At 43.1% G+C, this 25060-nt stretch overlaps 1 protein-coding gene across 7 annotated transcripts in view; it reads left to right on the forward strand.

Annotated features, from left to right (window-relative positions):
- Nucleotides 1-4836: 4836 nt before the first annotated feature.
- Nucleotides 4837-25060, forward strand: part of TAFA4 (TAFA chemokine like family member 4) — a 78100-nt gene continuing 57876 nt past the window's right edge. For 2 of the 7 annotated variants that reach the window (XM_064667221.1, XM_064667224.1), the window contains exon 1: nucleotides 12103-12312. The gene's annotated coding sequence lies outside the window, so the exon portion shown is untranslated. Of the gene's footprint in view, nucleotides 5639-11524; nucleotides 11849-11961; nucleotides 12051-12102; nucleotides 12313-25060 lie in introns of those variants that run through there. The other 5 variants (XM_064667222.1, XM_064667223.1, XM_064667227.1 and 2 more) reach the window with 5 other exon arrangements.

Here is a 25060-nt window from a genome sequence, read left to right on the forward strand (position 1 = left end):
GGGATTATAAAGGAGTGGTTACCATTGGTCTCCTGGAATAATTTTCTTTGTGCATGGGTCAAAAGGATAAGGATTAACAATACTATTAGGCATTGGAGACAATAGCCCAGTCTGTTTGCCTCTAGCTTTTAAATCTGTCTCTTAACAGGGCAGGTGACTCTGAAGTAGAAGATTTGCCACTGTCTTGAACTGAACATAGTCCCTACCCCCAAAAAACTTGTTCACTTCAGACAAATCTCTCCCCACCAAACACCCAATAGGTCTTTCTCTGCTGAAATTAGGGAAGGATCCCAGCTTCATCTAAGTGTGAGGAGACTGATTTATACTTGCAAGACTTTAAATGATGGGTCCCAATTTTTTTATATGTGCTTTCAGCTGCAATGCCAAGCAGGGAGCTGTGTAAATCTCTCCAGTGTGAACTTTACTTATCACTTATCGATCACATCGGAGACCTAATTTTGGTTTTCCCTCTTCTGAGGCAAGGTTTTGGAAACACTCCATGGATGTCAAACACATGCAGCTGGAGGTGGTCCTGGGGATTAATTTCACCTATGGGTTTTTCAGGTCTCTGGTGAGACCCACAGTGTAAGAGAAGCCATTTACCCACAGGTGCTGGATTGTTCTTCCTGGTGGTGCTGCAATCAAAGCTGTCAAGGAAAATGATCTATGTGCCAGAGCTTGATTATACTTGTCCTGAGATACTTCTACGCTAAAGGATTTTCAGGTTTTAATCAGTCTGCATTAACCGTGATGCTCTTGTAGTTGATCAAGGAAAGAAAGCAACTGTTGATTGTACTAAAAGCATTAAGTGACCTCTGCTAATTAAAAGATAATGTCAGTGCAACTGAGTGGAGTGCCTGGGTCCTTAGCCTTTTAGGTAGACATTAAATGAAAATCAAAGAGTTCGTGGGAAATAAATGTGGTAAAGGTAAGAGACTTGTTTGTGGAAATAGCAGGTCATGTTGGAGTAAAAGTTATTTAATCCATTAATGATAGCTAATATGCCAGAGAACCAGCAATTTGTTGAAAAAGAATAAGCTTCCTCCCCAGTTGTGGGATGTCTTCACTTACTCTGCCTTGACTGGAGCATTTTGCTTGGGAAGCCTATGATGTAGTGGATCCACTGTGTCCCTCTCTTGTCCATAAATAAACTAAATGTGTTTCCTCACAAATGCATGTCACCTTTTAAATGACCCAGACGTTCAGTGTTAAGCTCTGTGTTCAGTAATCATGTAGTCAGTGTCTACAAATGCAGTCTTACTTGCCTTTTTTCATTAATCTTGGTGTCTGGGAGAGAAAACAAGACAGGTGGAATAACTATGTACGAGCACATCCCTCGCTCCTTGGAGAATACAGGTGGTAAACATTATCTTCTGCTTTCTGTATTTATATAGATGCAGAATGAAAGCCCTTTGGACAGAGAAGCAATGGCACAAATTCTGTAAGAAATCACCTGAAGATGCAACATACCCATGTCCTCTGAGGAGCCCTGGTGGACACAGTGGTGTTGGAGGAGGTACCGAAGCAGTTGGTAAAAGTGTGGTATAATTTTTCAGGTTTGCATTTCACCCTTTGACTCCTTCCTCTGTGAGAAGAAACAGAAGGAAGGACAGTTAAAATGTTTTTTTTCCCACATGGAAGAAATTAAATCCCATGTGGGAATATAGAGGGGAACATAATGGTTCAAAATGTGGTGTTGAGAATGAGGTTGACTCCATGCATAAAGCGGAGGCTTCATGGGGAGGAGAGGGGAGGTGTCTGCTTCTCTTCAGATTAAAAGAAATGTTCTGGAAGCCGAAGGTAATCTCTTCCCAGGCAGTTTGTAACTGAGCTTCACAGCTGCCAAATTGCATTTGATCACATTCAGCATCTCTAGCTGAGGAGGCTGCAGGGTGAGGAGCAGCACGTCATGGGGTGTGAAGGCGTCTGAGCCAGCCCTGGCTGTGGTCTCTGTCAGAGGCTCCATCCAAGGCATCTTCCCAAGCAGAATATGCCTGATTTGCCACCATCCCGAAAGCTACAGGACAAGGTGGGCTGAGCCTCTGTGGCGCTGCTGATCTTTTGGCCAGGAAACCAGTGCTGGGATGAGCTTGTGAGCTACAGGCCCAGCAGCTACCACTGATGGTGCTGCAGCATCTGTGCCCTTCATCCCACCCCTGTGGGTAGGAGATCCCATCACTGTGGACAGGAGATCCCCGTTGCTGGCACGTGACCCCTCCTGCCCCTGTGCCAAGTGTGCAGGGCCAGCAGGCTGCTGGGGCACACCCTGTGCATCACTGCACGACAGCCATAGAATCAGAGAATGAATCGTAGAATCACTGAATGGTTTGGGTTGTTCCATCTTGTTCCAACCCACCCTGCCATGGGCAGGGTCACCTTCCACTAGACCAGGTTGCTCAGAGCCCCCTCCAGCCTGGCCTTGAACTTCAAGGGATGGGGCATCCACTGCTCTTCTGGGCAACAAGAGTCAATACTCACCTCAGGAAGGGCAGCTCTGTCATTGTCTCTGACAAACACAGCCTGGGCTGCTCCACACCGACGACCCCAGGCCGCCTGGAGCAGGAGCTGGGAGCAGCTCCCCGTTTGGCTGTGTTAGGAAGTGGGAGGCACAGATCTGGTATTGCAGGGAGAGCAACAGCACCACTGCCATGTCAGCCCCCTGCCTGCAAGCATCATTTCAGGGCCAGGGGTTTCCTGTTAGGCAAAAGAGGGGGAAATTTTCAAACAGAAAATAGTGATTTCTCTCAGTGCCAGCAGCCTGCCTTACAAAAAATATTGCCCATCTGAAAGGAAATCCAAATGGGACATTTTGACATAAACACCCCTTTTTTAGAAGCCTTCCCCCCACCCCTCCCGTTATTTGGCAACAGAAAATTACATCTTCCTATGTGAAACCTGAAGAATTTTCACATTGGAAACTTTCAACTTTGAAAAAATGCCCCTTCTGTCTCCCCTTAGCACTGAATTCCGTGGAATCCACCCCTTTGTTGTACTGAGGTCTCAGCAGTGCCTGATGCCTCATTTCTCGCTGTTTTACAATAAACTCTTACTTTCAGTGTTTTTTAAAGAGCAACGTGTACACCTGAAGGTATTTTAAAGAAACTATTTAAAAGGTTATAAAAAATAAAATAAATACTTGGCATCAAGATTCTTGGAGTGCCTGATGAATATTTTAATAGTCAAAAATCCAGCCAAAGAGAAATGAAAGGATTTAGTGCTCTAAATAAAACTCTTTGTGGGTTTTAATGTGCAAAAATGGACAACAATGGCTTTAAAACCTCTCCACAAATACTTACATCTATGCCCTGGTATACTCTGTGTATCTTATATCCGTAGTCAGTAATGGTCTGTTATGTCTTTTTAGATGCTGAGGGAAGGCATTACACCATTTTTCTCCTCTAGGACTTTGAATAATAACCTTTCGGTTTTGAGCAGAGAGTTTGGACCTGTGGGAAGACGGTCATGGATGTGAAGCCTCTTCATTCCCAGAGTTTTTGTATCCTTTGATGGAAAGGAAAGCCAGAGGGAGGGGAGTGGGAGATCTGGGACGTGATCATTCCCACACAGAGCAGCTCAGGCAGCATAAATTGTGGAAAGCTCTGTGCTCACATAACTTCTAATTGTCTTGTGACTGCAGTAAGTTTCAGACCAACAATGGGATAATGTTTGGTTGTATCACTGCTTAATGTCTCCATTTCTTTCTCTCACACACACATCCCAACACAGCCGGAAGAAAAGAAGCTTTTTGTAGTATCAGCTGTGACAGAGGTGAAGAATTGCTTGAGTTCTTATTTGTGTAACTGGTCAACTCACTAGCCAAGAAAGCCTTCTTTTTTTTTTTTAAATTAACCAAATGTGTTAGTGTCCATGAAAGGTGTATTTCTGTAATTATTTCTGTAAAATAATATCTTTTGCCTGAGCAAGAGCCCTGTTGTAAGGTTGCCTTTCTGCAAATCTTCCTGCTAATCGAATCTTCTGTATTTTCTTTCTTGCTTTTGTAGTAACTCTGTCGCTAAATGTAGTGAATGCAATTGCTAAAGTGATGGTGCCAGTATAAATTATTAAAATTACATGGAGTAATAAAAATGTGTTGTGTATAAAAAGATGCAGAACAAAGCAGTAGGACTCGAGCTTTTAAGTTACTTCAGAAAATTCTCTATATCTGTAATATGGACAAACTATACATTAAGCACAGTTGGGTTTTGTCTTTATGTGTTTTCTAAAGCAAAATGTTTGGATGCCATTTATTTTAGGTTTCCAGCTTTCCTTGAAGAAAACGAGATTGTGAGAGGTCTTCTCACAGGTTTTGGATAATTTTTGGAAGCATCCTGGGTTGGATGATTAAAAACATAGTGTCTAAAATCATAAGTCACTTCTGAAAATCTATGTGGTTTGTTTATAACAAGTAGCACTGAAAAGACTAAACTGTATGAAGATCACTTTGTATCAAATATACAAATTCATTAATTTAGTGCATAATGTCTCTTTTCTTTTTATTGAAACAGAGAAGTTCTTGAGAACCAGCAAATTAAATACAGCCTTTGTCACCTACTGGCCCTTTTACTACATATTAATACAAATAATCCATTTAAGTTTTTCCTTTCTTGTAGCAGGCACTCACAGAGTGGATATGGGAAGTGGTATGGAAAGTTGGAAAGAGATGCTAAACAGCACAGATGTAAGGTTGGTGTTGCACAAAAAAAGAGTTCAGTGCATAATCTCAGCCCTTGATGGAGAAGATATGGTGAAATGTTGACTTTAATTGCCATGGGACATAGATTAGCAGATGGTCCCATGGATAGACTGCTATCCATGTCTATAAATAGCATAAGATAATTTATGCAAGATCTCTCTTTTCTTTTATAGCTATCTCCCAATGTGTTGATATCTTTCTGGCAAGGAAGTATCCAGCACTGGAGCTGGAATATAGGTCCTGTTTAAAGCCTTGGTATCATGTGATTATGTTACAGCAAAAAAAAGCATCTGATCAAGTAGCTCCTGATTGAAAAGACAGGCTGTGACAGCCCGATCTGAATGCACCTTCATTTCAAAAATAACTTTCGGGTATCTGCAAGTCAGCTGGAATAATGGCTGGGAGAAGTGGGGAAGGCAGCGCGGCTCCGAGCGGGGTCAGGGAGCTTCGTGTGGTTCCTATCTCGGGCTGCTGAGTGGTGTTTTGCTTTGCACATCTCATCTGCCTTCAGCTTCCACCTCCCCACAGCTGGATGAATTTCTTTGCTCGAGGTCTCATTGCCACAAGCTGTTTTTCAAAGCTGCTTTTTCTGGCCAGCCCTGCACAGCTTTGCCTGCTTGTCTCCTTCCTCTCCTGCTGCCAGCACGCTCAGGTTTTGGGGTTGGTCCCCACGAAGCTGCAGTGCTGGGGGGTGTTTGCCTAGTTTAGGGCAACCACATTAACCCTGTTGGGGTCCAGCAGCTCCTGCCCAGCAGCTCAGTGCTCAGAGGGACCAGCACCTGCTCTTTACCACCTCTCAGCACAGGATCTGGACCTCAAGTGGCACTGTGGGACCAGCCATGACTGGAAGAGGTGTTCCAAGGAGGAGCTGCTGAAGCTGGTGGAAAACCTCGTGTCTCCAAGTACCCTCAAAGTACACAGGCTGAGCAGCCAAAGCACTCATAGGTAAGTGGCAGAAAGTTTTTGGGCCCTGCCATCTCTGTGTGCAGTCTGGATCCCCTGTATCAGGTTTTGCCTCCCGGACATGTAGACCCCGGGTGCTACAGTTGCTCCTTATCACTGGAGTTCATTTCCCTCTTTACTGGGCTTTCCCAGGCATCCCAGTCCATATCTCTCTGTCCGTGGTTTCTGTAACGGAAACCTCACTTTTGGGTTCATGTTTTTGGCTTTTCTGTCATTCAAGAAACCTCACATTTACAGGCTTGGCTGCAACTGTCACCGAGCAATTGGGAAACAGATTCCCATGGATGTCTATGCTTTTGAAGTTTTCTGTGCCATTTGTGTCTTATCCAAAGAACTCTCAGAAAACCCCACTTTTTAAGATATTCATCCATCATTGTGCAAAATTTGGCACTGTAAACCAGAGTCCAAGCAATTTTTATGTCCAGTTCTCCCTTGCTATTACACTGAATTAAGGAAGTACTGGTAAATAAGAAGTAAGCAAGGAACTTGTCTATTTAAATACAGGGAGTATTTTAAGACAGAGCACTTTTCCCAGCAGTGGTACAGTATCTCCCAGCCCCACAGAAGGGCTGAGTCATCCCTCTGCTCACCACCTGGGCAGGTAAATGAAAACATAACAGAGGACCTGCAGTGATTGACTTTATGTCATTTTGAGCCTGAAGTCGTTCAAAACCAGCCACCAGAAACATGGATTGAAAGATCAAGGTCCACATCCTTCTCCATGATAAATCTAAACCCCCATGGTTCAGTAGGGATATTCTGGATTTACCTACATGTAATTTAGAGCAGATTTTGGACCCTGCTCATGAGCATTATGCTTTTCCCTGCAGGAAGGAAGATTGATTCTGACCTTACTTAAACTAAGCAGCTTTAATCGTTCAGTGTGGAAACACCAAGACTGGGCTGGGGGCTGGGGACACAGACATGGGAATCCTATAATCTTTGGTTAAGTTGTAATGAAATTGTCCAGGATGAGAAGGAAACAGATGGATTCTGATTAATTTCTCACAAGTGTAGACCTCAGCATCCGATGCAACATATGTGGTGAGCAAATGTCACTCATGCCTCCAAAGTGCAGAAAAAATCACTATTGTCAGGATATATTCATTGGCATATTGGCTGCTGAACTCCCAAGGGAGTGAGGATGCTGTGCATTACATTTAGTCCTGAATTAAATATTCAGAGGCCGAGATACCTAACCCTTTCCTGTATGCCTCACTGGTTATCACAGTTGAACGTAATGAATTGAAAGAGGGAGGGGAAGGGAGATTTCCTCCCCTCCTTTGTGAATCGTTATTTACTGGGGAAGGAATATCAAGATGGCTTGATATTTCTGCTTTACAGAGTTCAGATGACTACCAATATAGCCTGAGTTAGGGAAAATAACGCAGCTTTGAGCTGTAAATGAGCAACTACACAACTTTCATCTTGTACTGAGAGAAATCAGAGCCCAGCTCTGTGTTTGTGGAGTTGTTCTGGGTTTTGTCACTTCTGTAATCTATTCCATGTAATTGCATATTTAAAGAAAATGAAGTTCATGTATTGATTTCCACTATATTGTTTAAGGCAGGTAAGATAAGAGGCCAGAGCTACTTTCTCTTGTCTCCACATAGTCTTAGGAAGTGGAAGGAGCCATGCATGTGAGTAAAGCGAGGCCCCATCTGCGCTGAGGAAAAAGATTCATTACAGATGACTTGTCCTGTCAGAATTACTGCCCTGGACTGTTTCTCGGAAGAGGATGTCACTAAGATATCTATTAGAGTATTTCAACCACAAACTTGAGAAATGAATATTGAGCAGTGGGTCTCTGGTGTAGCTCAGGCTCTGCCCCCATGCACAGCTCCCCCCTTTCAGTCACTCCCTCTGCAAAATCAAGAAATGTGCAGGTTAGTGTCTTCTCTTCTAAAAATGAATTCATCATTGGGAAAATGGGAAAAAATAGGAAAAAATGAGCTCCTAACTCACTGTATGTTGAAATTATATCTGTCTTAACTTGCACATTTCCCTCTCCTCCTTTGGCAAACACTGCTCCACTCACATTATGGGCTGATTTGTTTGTTTTAATGATCCTCCTTTTAACAAGGGAATGTGTTTTTGGTGGGTTTTTTTGTTTGTTTTTTTTTTTTTTTGGGGGGGGGCGGAAGCCAAATCATCTCACAAAGAGCTTTATTTCTGATTGAGGAAGATGTGGCTGATAGGCCTGGGGAAAGTTGGAGATATCCACGTTAGCTGCTGTCATGCACTGGCTGAAGCTCCCTCGCTCTTCCTGTGCAGCCCTTTGTTTTGTTCTGAGTGGAAGATGCAGCAAAGCTCAGTAATAGCTGGGACTGTGCTAAAGAGCGCCCAACTGCTGAAGTCATAACCTTTGTTTTAATTAAGACCCCTAGTTTTGGAAAACCTGACCTGAGATTCTTGTTTCCCTTTGTCACCATTTAATATTGTGACCTGTGCTGGCCTATGGTCCCCTCTCACCTCGTGGAGCACAGCAGTGTTTAGTTTGACTTCATTGCTCATTAGAGACAACTAGTAGTCTCTGTGCTTAAATCTTTAAAAATTATAATAAGACAATGAGACTCATTTCTCAGGAAGCTGAGTGCAATTGAGTGTTGGGTTTGTTGAGATTTCTGATTTTTTTTTTCTGAAATGGGTTGTTTCCAACATTTTCCCCCTGTTTTTGCCTTAATTATGTACCAGAACTGAGGTAACAATTTGTGCATCTGCAAACTTTTTGAACACAGTACTCTCTTTGTCAGCTGGGACCTCCTGTTCAGTTTTTCTGTTTTTCCCATGGTTCTTGACAATGAATCACTTACAGGTCCCTCCATTAAGCTGTTGCCAGTGCAATGGGACTAAGTTTGATCATTGCTTATTGCATCAAGGCAAAATAACATAAATCCTCTGTCGATCTCCAAAGTCACTGAGCGAGATCAAACTTTCTTTTTTCCTTGTTTTATAACGTGCCACTGGAATTTTCTAAAAATGTTACAGTCCCCTTTGCTATCCTGGAGACTAGAAGCTGTTCTGGGACTCCTTGGCTCATAAAAGTGGTGACATTGCAAAGCTACATCAGGATTTTTTGACCCAGCTTGTGTTGCGTGGAAACCTCACAGTCCCACGATGCCATCCCAGCTAAATACATGGTTTGCTGAACAAACCTGCCCACTGCTTTGCTTGGCAGAGGTTTTTGTGGACCACCAGGAAAGCCTGAAGCCACAGGAAAAGGTGAAGCCAAGGAGAGAGGTGGGAGGTGGACTTATAGGGAAGATAAAATGGTGGGTGTGGAGATTTGTATTAATTAATTGCAAACCCAGAGAAAATAGGAATATTCAACAAGTACAGAAATAGCTGGTGACCAAAAATATTTCCCTAACTCAGATAATTGAGAATATACTCAGTCAAGTGAAGCCATTTTCAAGGTGCAGAGTGATGAGGATGGGACCTGAGTGCACGTTGTCTTTGTCTCTTCATCTGAGGCCTCGCACATGAAAGTCCCAGTTGCTGCTTCCTGTGTTCAGCAAACCAGTAGAGATATTAAATTGGGGCATAATGATGAATGAAACTGTGGGATGTGTCTTGATTATCCCAGGTTTCTAATGTATAATTGAATTATTTTGGTAAGTGTATTTCAAGCCCTTTGATTTCTGGCCTCTGTTTTTAATTACTCAGCCCCCTCTTGCCCTTGTGCATTATTATGCTGCTCATTAGCATTCAGTGAGACTACAGAAGTTTGACTTCTGAATAAAGTAGCGTACAAAAGAGAAGGGATGCTTTTTATCTTACCACTTAATAATTTAAATGGAATCCTTTTCTTTAATCAATGTTTAATAGTACAATAGTTGTTTATTTAAACTGTGCTTTGCCTAATTTTGCAAACAAAAAAGAGGCAGGATAAACATGTTTAGAAATAATAAGCTTTGTAACCGTTTTAATCTCCAAAAGATTTAAAATCTCTCCAGCACTTCTAATGTCGGTTCATCTCAACAAGGCACTAACACGGGCCTTGAATGTATCTGTATCGTTCATGCAGTGTTAAGAAGTACAAGCCTATTTTTTATTTGAGGGAAGCAGAAAACCCTGCTAATTGCAAAACTGAAAGCTACTCAGCAGCGTTAATATTGTTGGCATGACTGCCAGCTGTGATGATTAGGATGTGTGACAGAGGGAGAGATAATTTGATCACAGGCCTGGGGACTAGAAGCTCCAGTGTCCTGCTCCTTCCCAGTACACCTGCAAAGGCAAGGAGAATACAGCTCAGCCCCACAGTGCCCGAGCTTTCTGGGAGGGGGGTCCTGCAGGGCACAGTGGATGCCATAAATATGTGAGTCACACCAGGTGGAGGGGATGGGAGCTCAAGCCTGGGCGTTGACCTCTCAAAGGAAATAGCTTTATGGGGGGTTAGTAACCAGGTGTGAAGGCTCTGCATCTGTGGTGCTTGTTCTGTGTCATCAGCAAAACGTGGCTTTGGATGGGGATTGGACACTGTGGGCCAACAACTGGGAACCTGAGCCACGGCAAGGTCAGGGGGACCCTCAGAACCCGACATAAAAGAGACGGACTAAAGCATCCGTCCCTCTGCTTGGCTTCCTCATCTGTAAAACAGGAATTGATCAGGGATATCCTGAGGATTTAGAGATATCTGGAGACCGCTTTGGAGGCATTAAAACCAGTGAGCATAATATCTGCATTTCAAAGTACTCTTTGGACCTCTTAATTCATTTTGACAGCAATGCTGCACAAGAAATGTGGCTGCCTCCATTGTCTGGATGGGAAAACTGAGACTCAGGGATGGCGGTTGTGGAAGGAAATGTGAGCACAGGACAGCACCAGGCCAGAGAGAGCTGTGAACTCCTGTCCCCTGTGGCTCAGCAGCCCACTTGTAAGAGCACCCACAGCTGGTAAACTCCTCCATCTCCACATACCAGGGGGTGCTGATCCTGTGTAATCCCTGTCTGATGTCCTGACCAGTCTAGTTTCAACAAATTGTACTCCAGGCAGAAAGACCAGACCTTTTTTCTGCTGATTTCTGTCTCCTGTCCTCTAAATCATTCCCTTTCCCATCAGTATATCCAGTTCTCTCCCTTTCCCCCAGATCTACTTCTCACATTTCTTTATGCAACCTTGGAGCTCCCTCCTCTCTCTGCCTTTTCTGTGTCCCCTTTTCTAGGCTCACTAGAGGTCTGGAGGGGTGTTAAATGCCAGGAGCAGTAGGCAAGAAGGTGACAGCTCCTCATATAAGGAATGAGATGAATATTTGACTGTATCATAACTCTTGTTGATTAAAAGAGCATAGCTGAGTTGTGCTTACATGAGATGAGGGAGAGCTAAGGGGATATGGACCCTTTCTTTCAGGCTAAATGAATTTATCCAGGATGTGAGAGTCTGCTCCTGTATTATTAATTTACAATGAATGGTGGTGTGAAAGCTGCTGAGATTTTTACTGTTTTTCACTTGTGCACTAGAGAAGTTGCAGAAAGACAACTCGAAAGACAATATGGAATTCCACAGCAGCAGCCAACGAGTGATTTCCTGTGATGAAAGTAGCCTGCCCTGTTCCACAAGGCATTTTTTCAGTGTTTCTTCCAATTTAAGGAATGTTTGTCTGGGAGGATGATGATTTGTATCACACCAGGATTTAGGTAATATAGCCGAGATGAACCTACTGTTGCACTGAGCCCTACGATCACTTACGGTGAGACACTGCCCTCTCTCACAGAAATGGGACTCTATACATATTTAAATTCATGACTCCCACAGAAGCACGTATTTGAACATCACTGTTTAGACAAGCACCAGAGCTACGGGAGAAACTGAGGGTGTAAAGTGAGGTGATAAAGGTTGCACAGAGTCAGCGGCAGAGCAAGAAGCAGAATCCGTTTCCCAGTGGCTGCTGGAAAAGCTGTTCAAGTGACCCCGGCTTTGTAGCCAGGGAAACACCATCTTTCATTTTTCCCATTTAAACTAAATTTGTGAAGGCGATGATTTATTGATAACCCACAGGACTGTGGGGTAGGGGCAGCAGCGATCAGACATGCGGTAAGAGGCGGGGGGAGGTTGTGGTCCTGACCCCCCGCACCCTTCTCAAGTTGCGGCTGTCTCCCAAAGATGCTGCGAACTCCGGTTCGGCTGCGAGCTAGTAAACGTCTCCTGTCTCTTCCCTCGGCTGAGCAGCGACCACTCGGATGCTGAAATAAGGTCAGGGCTCCGTCAGGCGGCTAAAAACCCGGGCTGAGGGAAGGCTCTGCCTCTGGAAGGCAGCGCGATCTTCCCCGGCAGCATCCCGCTGCCCGGAGTCGAGGAAGGGAGGGAGAGAAGGAAGGAGGAAGAGAGGGAGGGAGGAGAGGGCACCTCGCCCGAGCAGCGCTGGCTCTGCGCTCGCCGTGCGCGGTGGGGTCAGGTACGGGGGGAGCGGAGGTGGGAGAGACAGCGAAGCCGTGACACTGCGCTTCCAACCCCGTTTCTGAGGAGGAGGAGGAGGAGTGGGAGGGGAGTTCCAAAGCCACTTTGGGCGATGCGCCGCTACGTGCGGGAGTCTGTGCGGAGAATCCTCCTGGTAGCCTGAACGCCGGGTGCGCTCCCCGCTCCCTCGTGGGTGATTCCCCCTTCCCCGCACCTCGTTCCTGCCTCCGCAGCCACTCCTCGGACGAGACGGCGGCCAGGTGAGCAGTACCGGGGAGCGGAGCCGGGGGCCGGGAGGTGCGGGGCTGCGGCCGGGGATCTCCTCCGGCTGCCCGGGCTGGGGCTCGATGCGGGGCCGGGCCGGAGCTGGGGCTCCCGTCCGGGAGGGGCTGGGCTGTGCTGGGCTGGGCTGTGCCGTGTCCCCACCGCTGCCGGGGCTGGTGGTCGGTTCCGCGCGTCCCGGGCGGGGTGTGTGTGATCCGCGCCGGGGGGAGGCAGCCGGGAGAAACATCGCTTCGTCTGCCGTGTAACTTGTGTCTCGGAGCGCAATTACCGGGAGTGCGGTGGCTTAACAGTGGCTTATCTGTTCCCCGAGAAGCCATGCGTGGCTGGCGGGCTGCCCAGCCGGGGGCAGCGGGATCCCCTGCTCCGGGCACCCCCCGCGCCGCAGGTGTCGGGGGTGTTTGCTCTTCTCAGTAGGTGTGGAGAGAACCCCGCGGGCTGGGCAGGCTCCGACGCTGGGAGAGTGACTGTGTGAGTGTCAGTCCGAAACACTCCAAGTACTGATGTTAGAGTTAAATATACCTCTCTACTAGTGTGTCTGCACGCGATTCATTTACTGCCACCGTTATTTTAGTGATGGAGGTGTCGCTAGAAAAGGGACAAGCTTGCTCTGCAAATACCACTCTTCCCCCCCCCCCCCTTTATAAAAAGGTTTATAGTTTCAGCTACCGATTTCGTGGCTCCTGAAATACTTTCATTTCCCAGATCACTTGGTTTCTCACCACTGGCAATTTCATCTTTCTGAGTGGGAGATCTCGAGGATTTACTTTCTTTTAAAGAGGGCTCCAACAGTACCCTCTCCTTTCAGCGAGCCATGTGTTATATCCTGACCACAGCAACTTCACTTTGACAAAAGAAAAGCTGGAAATAAGCACTTAAGAGATGCGACTTTCCCTGTTTCAACAAGTTGCTTTGTTCTCTGCTCGCGTAATTTCCTCCAAGACGCGCGGTCATTGTCGTTAGTAGATGATGTGGTGATACGTGTGATGTTAAACCTGCAGTCACCGGGGATTAATGCACGGGCATGACATCACCGACAGCCAATGAGGGGATGGGTTTGGACACGTACTGACCCAAACTGTCTTCCAAACTGATGTGGTGATCCTGCCATGCTCCTAAGGAATAATGCAAGTTTGGTGGTTTCCTAGCATAGTGTGACTGTATTTCTCGGTCTTGAGTCCTCTTCTGAGACTGTCACCGTTCATTAAACAGCCTCATGTCTGTAGTTGGTCTGGTTGGTTAAAGGTTTCAGTCCTTGGGAAGAGACTGTTGAATATGGACATATTAGTTCCCTGGCACAGAGAGAGATAATGTGACTGAGCTGGTTTCTGGCAGAGTATAAACAGCCAGAGTTCTAAGCCCTTGTGGCAGGAGAACTACCAGAACAGCATGTTTGAGCACACAGTGGTTCCACCTGTAGTAAATTGCCTCCTTTACCTTATTGCTTGGAGTAGAGCTGCTCACGTGGAGGTTGGCACAGACCCCGTGCCAGGGGAGTGAGGAGGGAAGCCGTGCAGCCAGGTGAATGCTGCCGTGGCTGTTGAGGCAGGAAAGTGAGTGTTTCCTGCTGTGGCTCCTGCTGCGCTTCACCCCGGGACCTCGATGTCTCCGTGCTGCCAAGGTCTAGCAGGTCTGAAGCCCTCGGCCTCAGTTCCTGTTCCTTTGCTCTAGGGTTGCTCAAAAACTCAGCTGTCTTGGGTGGCTTTTGCAGAATTGCAACAGATGTTGCCTGGCATGGTCTGGCTCCTGAAATGTGCATTTCGGAGTTCAGGCTGCCTCTTCTGCCTAATGTTTCCTTAACAGTCGTCATTCACAGCAGACTTATCCAAGTCCCCTGCAGGTCAGCCAGGGGCTTCCCCACAGGCTGTGCAAGACCCTTTGTGTCACTATCACAAATATTTGCAGACAAATCGCTTATATTACCTTAAATATTTCCTGTTTGCTAGAATTATTAATGCTGAGAGTAAATTTTTTGCATACAGACTTCATCCCTCAAGTCTTTTAACGTTTTTTGTTGTAATTTATATGTAGGTACACACACACGTTCCCCTATCAGTGCCATTGCATCGAGAGCCCTCTACACTGAGGGACCCACACAGACTGTTAGCAATATGACTGACATGCCTCAGAGTTGTGTGTGATCCTTATGCCTTCGTTGTCAATAAGACGTGACAGGATACATCTAATGAATTACCTTTAAATTAGAAAGCAGTAAACAAGCCATTATTGGATTAGAGGAATATTAAAATTAGAAGAACGTTAGAGTCTTTTGATATCCTGTGGCACATTTTTACCAGCTAGGAAATGACACGGGTTGCTGCAGAGAGAGAGAGGGTCTCTAGAGAACTGTAATGATTTTCATCTGTGTGAAATAGATTTTTTTTAATGCTATTACTTAGTGTCTTATGTTTTAGATGATGCTGTAGCAGATTTCTTCCCCCCCCCCCCCCCCCCCCCCCTTCTAGTTTCATATTGATGTTTGATATATTTGTCTGAGTGACTTCGGTGCTTGTGGAAGGTACAGGTTTGATGTACTCTGATGGCTAAAAAGCTCCTAATTATTGAAGAAAAACACAGGCAAAATGAAACAAGAGCCTTGGTGATAGATTTTAGTCCAACACTGAAGAGCCCTCTGCCTTGCCAGGGTGCAGAGATTGTCTGGGTTCATGCCACTTATTCTGTGGCCCTTTTCCCTCAGCTGCCTAGAAGGCTGCTCCAGCTCTGGTAATTCTGGGATATTATTCTGACTGCATAAAAAGTTTCACATTGACTTTACTGAGACCCTTAAGAACTAGATTAAATCTACCAGTTCTCCTGGTCATACAGCTCAGGTGCAGGTGTTACCTGGTATTGCTTTCCAGATGTGACTGCTCTGGATTAGATATGAACTGGCAACTGGTTGCTGGTACGTGTGAGCAGCCCCTGATCTCCCCATGCCAATTTTCTATTAATTGAAGGCCAGCACCTGCTGTCCTCTCTCAGGCAAAGCTGCCCAGTTAAGGAGGGGGCTGTGAGTGAAAAGAGCAGAATTTGGCCAGTACTCCTCAAGTGTTACCAAAAAAAGGTACATATTTTGTATGTACATTTGATGGAAAAATATTTGATGAAAAGCAGTTAATTCTCAGGTTCAAGCAAAATAAAGTTTCTTATGAAATCTTAAAATTATTATTGCCACCTGTGTTGGCCATTGAAAAAAATAAGCTCAATCTAGAACTAAGCTTGAATTCGTGGGTGCAAAAATTGTTTTTGTTTGGAATGTCAATCTTTAATAACACTCTAAGACCAATCTTTTATTGTTTTAAACTCACTATCAATATGAATATGGATCAACAAGGTACCTTGGAGTGCTAAGCCTCATTTGAGTCTCCTGAGGAGAGCCTCGAGCATCCTGTTTTTTCCTGGATTTTGGAAGCACATTCAGAATAAAGATCTCTCCTATATAAATACTTTTCATCCAAGGTATTGGATTTTCCTTGTCTCACTCTCACAGTTTATGGCCCTGGGACTCCTTGCCCCTTCTCGAGGTCTAGTAGAACTCCTTCAGCATCTCTTTTTCCCTTTGAAAAATGTGATAACCATCATGCAAGCGGTTGCTTTGAAGCGGGTGCCAACCCTGCAGATCAGAAGATCACAGCACACTTTCACCTGAGGTCAGGCAGCTCGAGCTGGGCTGCTTTGCAGTGGCAAAGCATCCTGAATACTTGCAAGCAGTGGGGATTTCTGTCGGACCGTGCCACTCAAGCCTCTTTGCTATTCTGAAGAGGCTTGTAAGGAGGAACAAAGCACTGCGGATTTCGCCAGTTTTCCTCTATTTTGTATTTCCCAGCAGTTATTTTGGAAAGGCTGTGAGCTGAAAGGCTGATTTTCTCGGACTTGGTGCAACTGTGCCATAGTAAAGCTCAAACGAGGAAAGTGGTATTGGGTATCTCCGTGACTCCAAAGGTGACCTGTTGTTTTTATTGCCCCTTCTCTTGTGTTACAATTTCAGTTACACTTTACAGGAAACATCTATGGAATGAAAACTCTGGTGGGGTCAGGGCTTTCTACTAGAAGGAGATTTCCCTCTGCATAGCCTCAGTACGAGTTTTCTCCCTCCCACTTTTAAAGTAACAGTTGTGTTACGTGTGCTGTGAGATGTAACAAGGATAAATGTATTAAGGGGCAGCAATCCCATCCTTGGTGTTACATGATGATAAAAGATGGTTAAAGAACTTAGTCCTTGATCCTTGATGCAGAGCTCTTTCCCCTTTCTGTTCTCCAGCAACTTGCCAAGCACAGCTCAGCCATGTGCTGCATCCTTCTGAGCTGAAGGACACGGTCTAACTGCAAACAGCCTGTTTCTGGTTCTGGAAGCAATAAACCTTCTATATATAAAGGAGGGAGCAGAACTCTGATGCTTTAGCTCCTCTTTGTAGGCTTTTTTTTTTCCTGACCTGCAAGAAGCTACTAACTAAACCAGAAGCATTTGAGCAATGCCTAGATGTGGATAAACCAATTAACAGGAGTCCTTTCAGCTTTTTAAAACAAATTGCGAATTTCGGGTTCATATTTGCATAATTCAGGTTATTAATTCATGTGTTTGCATTTCCTAAACTGTGTGCCAGATTCCCATTTGGCGTGAGTTTGAGTGTTAATCTCAGTGTAAAGGGGAAAAGGTGGAAATTGAGTTATTGTAGGAAGCACTGAAGGGTTAGTGATTTTTCTTTTTGACAAAATTAAATGAGTTTCTCTCTTTTCTGAGTCATTTCTGTGTCACCTCAGGTATTCAGTGAGAAATTCAGAAACTCTTAATTGATAAGGTACCTCGTCTCTCCTATATGCATCTCTGGGATTTATATATACTGCGAGTTAATAAAACTTCCAGCACACATTCTGTGCATGTGTAATTAAGGAGTGACTGCCCCTCGGTGTCATTTGCTGTGTTATGTAGATTCCAGTTGTGGGGATGATGGTATTTTATGCTGTCATATAAAAGCAGGAACATCCCTGCATGAGCGAATCTGTTTGAAGGACCAGGCTGTGGCTGGTTTAGTCTAGAGAGCAGTTACCCTCGGATTTCTTTGCTGCTTCCATTATTCAATGAGAATTATGTGTGTTTATGATAGTCGGATCAGCAAACAGAAGTGCATTGCAGATGCAGATATATTGTGAAGTACAGCGGTTTACATTAATGGGAAGGATTTATCTTGTTGCTGTGTTGAATTTATGATGCCAAGCTGTGATATTTTCCTGTTTCAAAAATGTTATATTGCAGTGAGCTGATACCAGGGTGATAAAATAAATGTTTCTTTTTTAATTCAAGCCACCGTAAGATGCTAATAATGTTGGAGACAGGAAGAGAAATGCCGTATTTCAGAAATTAATAAAATGCATCTGTATTATGATTTCCTGGCAAAATTAACTCAGCTTGGGCTCCTAAATGAAAGTTCTTGTTATGTTTGAACTATTAAACAGGTGTGGTTCCCTATAATTTACAAGGGCATGTAGTGATAGGACAAGGGGGAATGGCTTTAAACTGAAAGAGAGCATGTTTACAGGGTGTTATAAATTTAGATATTAGGAAGAAATATTTCATGATGGAGGTGGGGAGGCCCTGGCACAGGTTGCCCAGAGAATCTGTGGCTGCCCCATTCCTGGAAGTGTTCAAGGCCAGGTTGGATGGGGCTTGGAGCAACCTGGGCTAGTGGCAGGCGTCCCTGCCCATGGCGAGGCAGCTGAAACTTTACAGTCCCTTTCAGCCCATATCATTCTATGATAATTCTGAAAAGAATATAGAGAAGCTCTAGGTGCTGGTGATGGTCCCTTCACTGAGCATTCAGGCAGCTCAAGTTCCTTGCTTGTTTAATTCCAGTTTACTGGCAAAGGCTCAGCAGACAGGGTTACTAGGAAGGAAGGAGTGGTCATGTCTTGCCCTTTGCTGTTACCTCCTCCTCTGGCCTTGCCAGGGGCTGTGGCAATGCCAGGGCTGTACTCAGGATATCCATTTCCCCTGTTCCTAGAAAAGGCAAGGAAACCTTCATGAGAGAAGGCTGTTGTGGCTACTCTGCTCTGGGGCCACAGTACTGCTTCCTCCCCAAGGAAAACCAGGACGCAACAAGCCAGTGGATTTAACATTGGTCAGGTGGTGTTGATGTTATGAAGCTAAACCTTTTTGTCTCTGTATATGTGCAGCTGTGCCTCACTCTGAGAGCGTTTTACTGGTTTCACTGGAATTGTCCCAGCATGAATACAGGCAGCTGTGAAAGCCTGATCCTGACTGTCTGGCAGGCTCGTGTTCACTGCATTACTATTTGTGCTGAGCACTGTCAGTTTAATGACTGTGAAGCACCATGGTTAGAAGTCAAGTGCTATAAAATTTTCCCCAAACACAGATCTAGAGCAGTGAGTGGACCTGCACATAAAATAGTTTATTGAATCTAAACAAAGGATTAGTCATTTGTGGGATATAGAAAGATTGTCATACGTGTGTATTCCTGTTACGTTACTCCGTTAAACAGTGTCTCTGAACCTTTGAGTTAATACCCATTATTTGGAGGCACATGGGAGAGTATTTGACATTGGCTTGTTTAGCTGAAAGGTACTACTGGAGTAACAGTTTCACTGTGGAAATACCAATTATGGGTGTTTGGGCTTAGCATGGGCTGAAGGGGGGAAAAGAAAAAAATTATTTTAGTACTAAATTATCCCCATATTTTTGGTGTGCTGGTGAAATGATTAATTCTGCTTTTGTTTAGTAACAGATCTGTTTCTGTTCATGGACCATTAAAAGAACATAATTTTCATAGAAACAATTACTTTAAAAAACCTGCACTGACTGTCTTATAGTAAGAGAATAGTAGGTAAAAAGGACTATCCCTCCTTTTCTACACCAAATTGAAATGGAGGGATGGATCTGAGGTGAAGCAGGACAATTTCTGGCAGAATCAGTGTAACCTTCCACCTGAGAAATGAATAGGTTCATTTAGTTCATTAAGTGTTAGAAATTAATTGGTATTGAGCTTATCCACATACTTAAGAGCATTTCCCTCCAGAACATTTCCTTCCTGTAGATGTTTCTAATGTAATCTTAGGGTATATATATCAGTTTAACAATGGAATAATAGTCACAGAAATTCTAAACCTTTAAGAATAATTACTGTTTATAGCTCTGAAAAGGGTTCAGCACTTTAAATAGAATTACTCATCCTGCCAGTGTGTATCATTCAGCTATGAAATGCTCCAGGTGCAGTTTGCTCACAGGTTGCACCCCAGATGGGTTGTGTTTTTGGGTGGATGAACAGGTAGCTGCATTCACCCAGTGTCTGCTGATAGCTGTAAGAATGAGAAGGAAAACGTGTCATTTAAGCAAAATTCTTGGGTTTTGTAAGTATTAGGCATTCTTTTTCCTGACCATGTTCTTCAACAATGAGTAAACAAACTATTACTCCTAAATCTTGCTTGGAAATGCAGTGGAGACAGGCAGCTATTTATAATTTGCATATATGGAATATGCTTAATTGTATTATGGCTAAAAATCTGATATACCTTCTGTGTTTTCCTCATGTAAGAGGAAAAGTAAAGACTGAGTAAAGCCAAACAGGTTTTATTTTAAATGCCTTTTTTTTTCTACAGCAGAAACATCTTCAGTTACAGTTAATGAGTATTATTGTCTTTTGTTTAAATTCTTTGTTACAGACGCTTAGAGCAAAAGGGCATTAATAATAAAAAGGCCTTCTTCTCTGGAATGTCTATCTGATAATGGCCTGTATGATTTAAAAATAATACTGTAAAATAATTGGTTTTCAAAGGAATAATTTTGTATAATTAATTGGAGGGCAAAAGGAAAATCCGCGTCCTCCAGACAAATGCAATGTCTCTTTAAATACCCAAACAATTTTTCCTTCTATATTTCCACCCTCAAGACCACAATAATATCAAATCTCATTCAGGTTATACTTAAATATGACCAAACTGATAATTACATTATTACAGAGAAGGGCAGGATAGCTGGAGGGTGTGTACAAGGTGCATTAGTACTGCAAATAGAAGCTGATTTACTTATTGATAGTGGAGACACGTTTTAGACACTTTATAGAATTAACAATTGATCAGCTTGTTAGGTTCTAGTTCTTCATAAGCACAGCATGTTTATTCATTATTGTCATTACACGGTGCAAGCAGCTGAGGTCGTGATTAGTAAGGCAAGATCTAAAAAAATTTAAACTCTCTTAAATACAACTTCTGCAATGGGCAGTGTATGAGCAATGCGCCGATTCTCCCTTCCCAGAAATAAATATAACATACACCTGCCCAGTTCATTTGCATTTCATTTACATTTTTCAGAACCATCAGATTTAGTTATTTCCCAAATGCCAGCGATTCAGGCTTGTAAAAGTACAATAAGATGGGCAACATAAAAGCATTACTTTCAGATTGCCTCGGTCACTGTAAATACCCACCAATCTATAGTATTGCAACTGATAAACGAAACAAGCTGCTGAAGGAGAATGGAATGATGTTATTCCAATAAATATATCCATGATTGTTTGTTACTAAGCATAAGTTATATCTTGTAAATCAGCATTGACTTAAGCTTGAGCAAACTCGATAGCAAAAATTCCCACAGAGGCTTCTCCTGCTGTATATGACTAATATATTAAAGAAGATAAATAGTCATTTTTAAAACTTATTACACAGTAGGATTGAACAGAAGAGGAAACCATTTTACAAACCTGAAAGTTAAGGTCACCTTGAGAAGAAAAGGACACTTAAGATGACTAGAAAAAGTCTGTTTCCTCCAGAAATTGAGATTCAAGTTTACTCTTTTCACGGTGTCTTTTATAAAGCTTTAGAATCCCAAGTGTAAAACCAGAGTTAGTTTTGATGTGCAAATATTTCAAAACTGTGTAGTGGATAGCCATTTAGACACTTGCATCTAACCAGTGCTACAGATTAGCTTCCCGTCTCATACTAATAAATAAAATACAGAATAATAAATAATAAAGAATAAAAAACAGAATATGAAGCTTTTTTGATAGCGACATTCATAATATAACCCAGCATTAGGGCTGAACTTTCTAAAACATTTAATTGGGCTGTCATAATAGTTTTCTACTTTTTCCTTTTTCTATTTATAAGCATTTTGAAAAATTATCATGATGTATATTTTAGTCATACTGAACACTGTCAAGCTTTTGGTTCATAATTCAGACTTTTAGGAGTATGAAAATGTGCTCAATAGCATTTTCTTAGGGCTTGCTAATAAAGTTAATGAAATATTTTTCTATTAGTCAGTCTTATCATAGATAATACTGTACCCTTGTTTGAGCTGTAGCAAATCAGGACAACATTGATTTTCTTTAAGAGATGAATAATGAAAGATCTATATTCTTAAATATGTAGATAAAGATAAGTAACTTAATTAAAAAATTATCAGTGGAAGGTAGTAAGATGAATTAGCTGTTTTAATTTGTTGTATATGTCAATATGCTGCAACATAACCTGGAGTTTTACCCAAAATCCATTTATGATACCTTTTTCTTCATTTTTTCAGTGTAATTCCGTAGTGCCTTCAATTGCTTATTCTTTTGAAAATCGCTCATGTATAGGGAATGTTAAATTCTTGGAACTATCTGCCCCAACTTCAGCTTATGTAGGCATTGAGTCTGCAGATGTTTGATGTCCAGAGCAGCGCAGCCTGATGAAAATAGTTCTGCTCTGATCAATAGTGATGTTTACAGGCTCTGTCTCCAGCGGTGGAAGTCAGGTTACGAGCCTGATTGTTTTTCCAGTGACTGGCAAATTCTGCTCTTTGATCACATGTGCTATGAATATCCTGGCAAAATTCCAGGCTAAATTGCTTGCTATTTTTTGACTAGCTTTACAAATTATACATGATGGAAAAAGGGACGTCTCCGGGCCTCCGTCTTTCCTCCAGTGTTGCTTTTAATATTGAGTAGACATCATCAGGGTGCACAGTGTAGGGGAGGAGCTGTTAGGACGAGCTGCTCTATTAAGATGTGGTAGTTGATCTTATTTAAAGGAGGAGATAAACAGCCCTGTGCTGGAAGGGCTCCTCTGTGTCGCACACCGTGGGGTTTTTTTTGGTCTCACATTAACGAAGCAGGCACCCACACCCGTTCCACTGGTGGATCCTCTGGTGGGAATAATTGTGTGTATAGTGCTGTGCCTAGAATAAGACTTTCACTATTCTCATGCTTAAATTCTAAGTGACTCCCAAGTCGTGCTGGTTTTCAAGCTTGAGTCTCCAATCTCAGTGCAGCTACAAATACATGATTTGACAAGCACGGCTGAGCTTCTGCTTCAGGTCCTTGGGTCACTGCCTTTCTGTTGCAAATGCATTGTCCAACGGCTGGTTAGAAGGTTTTTTTAAAAAAAAAGGCTGTTTTTTCTAGACATCTCTGTTAGCTATCCAGGGTAAGACAAAGCTGGTTCACAAAGATTTTCAGGTTTTTCACCTTCTCCTCATTAGACTCAAGGCTGTCCTGTTTGAAATGACTCATCTGGGTGATGAGAAAAGGGGCACGTTGTAGGTAGGCAATATCTGTTATAGGAAGGGATTGGGGAGAGACTTTATAAAATCTCTGGGTAAGGCATTGCTTGGTAGATAAGACATGAGCTGAGCAGTGTGTTAGGATGTTTCTGTAGAGCTTCCCTGGGATGGTTTCACAATACAGTGTGTGATTTGGGCAGGCAAATTTTATTCTTCCTACTCTACCCAGTAATGCCCTGGCAAACTGTGAAGCGTTGAGGAGATATTGGTATCCTCCAAGCTTCAGGCTTTACTTTGTTTTACCTTGTTTTATTCACTTTGTCTTGCTATAGCTTTTGATTAAACACATCACTTCTGTCACTGAATGAGTAGCAAACACTTGCCGTGGATTTTGCTCCATTAGGAGTAATGGATGGGAGTGTTTCTTGTCCAGAACAAGACTGTCAGAATCCAAGATGTAAATAAGAGCCAAGGCAAATTAATTGCAAACCTGTCAAGCCTAGTCTGTCTGTATTTTTATTACACGGTGTCCAGAAGATCTTTCTGGGAGATTGTTTTTTTAAAAATCCTGTTCCTTGTGCAAATCCAGCTGAAATTTACCCAGGCACAGCAGAGGTACTGTTACTGGTCCTCTGTGCTAAGGGAACAACCTCTGGATTCTCCCTTTAATTCATCATTTTTGCTCCACACTGTACAACACACACACAGCATATGGTTGTGGTTCTGTATTTTGGGACAAGCATCTCAGGAGACCAGTGGGCCAGAGGTCTCTGATGGATAAAAGCTCCAAGGAATCTCAGATAACCTGTGTCCAGACTGTTGCAATGGAACTAACGCCAGGCTCGAGTGCTGCATTCAGAGAGCTCTGCTAACTTCTCCTGAGTGGAGAACAGGAAGCTTCAGAAAGCAATACTTTGCAGTTAGGATGACTGTCGTAGGAATATTACATTATTAAATAAGAAATTTTTCATATTCTTGAAGACCAGATGCTGAGACCTTCAGGTTAAAAAGGCAATAGATTGTTTATGCTATACTGCTATTGTCAGGTAATAAATTGGATGGTGCTATTGCAAGCAGAGAAATAATTAAGAATTCTGGTACAATTGAGCAGTCAAATTTAAAAGGACAAAATAATGGTTTAAGAATCCAACTGTCTTTGGCTGGAGAGCAAAAATAATTTAAAATGATAAACCACACCCTCCATTGCCCATTTATTCTGTTTTACACAGCAGTGTCAGTATTCCAAGTGGGTTCTTCTGTCTTTCTGACGTACAGAAGCTGCTGTAAGACACTTCATACTCACAAGTATCTCCTCCAAATCACACAAGCTGAATGAAGCTGAACAAATAAGTACCCAGAAGTACCCAAGTATTTATTCTATTTGCCCAAAGGCCTCAGCTTAGAAAAAGAAAAAGGACCATGAGAGCAAAATTAGGGTGGTTGCACTCTCTAGAAAATGTCCTTTGGGTTTGGCTCACCAAACACTTTCTGTGAACAGAGGATGAATTTTGGCCATTTAGGGGAGGATAGAGATGGACAGAACTTCATCCATGGTTAAAAAATGAAGTATTAGACTAAACTGACAGTAGATAGCTATGTGAAAATGAGTAGGGTTTGCCTAGTGAATGGAACAGCTCTAAATTAAAAGTCTGTACCTTTCTTTTTGGATGTGGTGGTACCCTCTGGTGAGTGAAGGTTCAGTTATCTGCAGCTTCTCTTGCTAATCTTGGCCAAAACACCTGCCACTGAGTGATTTTTTTCCTTTTTTTTTTTTTTTTTTTTTTTTTTTTTAATTAAGGTTTCCATTAAAGTAGAAGACTTAAATTCCTGCTCTGGTCCCTGAGATGTAGCACATTTTTAATGACAGCAGTTTTTAATCTAAACCAGTCCTGTGACTGTCTTTGCTAATGGGCCTTCCTCCAGCCTGTGTGACTGCCTTGCCTTGTGCCAGGCTGTGGAAATGCTGTGTGCAATAACCCTAGAATTTGAATCAATGATGCAACCACTCCATAGGCCTCTTAAAAGATGTATCTCACAGTGCAGGAAACTCAGGTGGGAACAGTTAAAGCGAGAGAGTTTCACTTTTGTGTTCCAGTTCATCAATCTTTAAAGAGACACGAGCAGGTCAAATGGGTCTAACACTGATTGATGAACAAGGAGAATCCCTTTTTAAAGGAATCACAATTCATCTCCAATGGCCAACTGAGAAATTAAATAAAAAGATGCAGCCACTG

Source organism: Pseudopipra pipra, chromosome 11, assembly GCF_036250125.1.
Source record: "Pseudopipra pipra isolate bDixPip1 chromosome 11, bDixPip1.hap1, whole genome shotgun sequence".
NCBI classification, from domain to species: domain Eukaryota; kingdom Metazoa; phylum Chordata; class Aves; order Passeriformes; family Pipridae; genus Pseudopipra; species Pseudopipra pipra.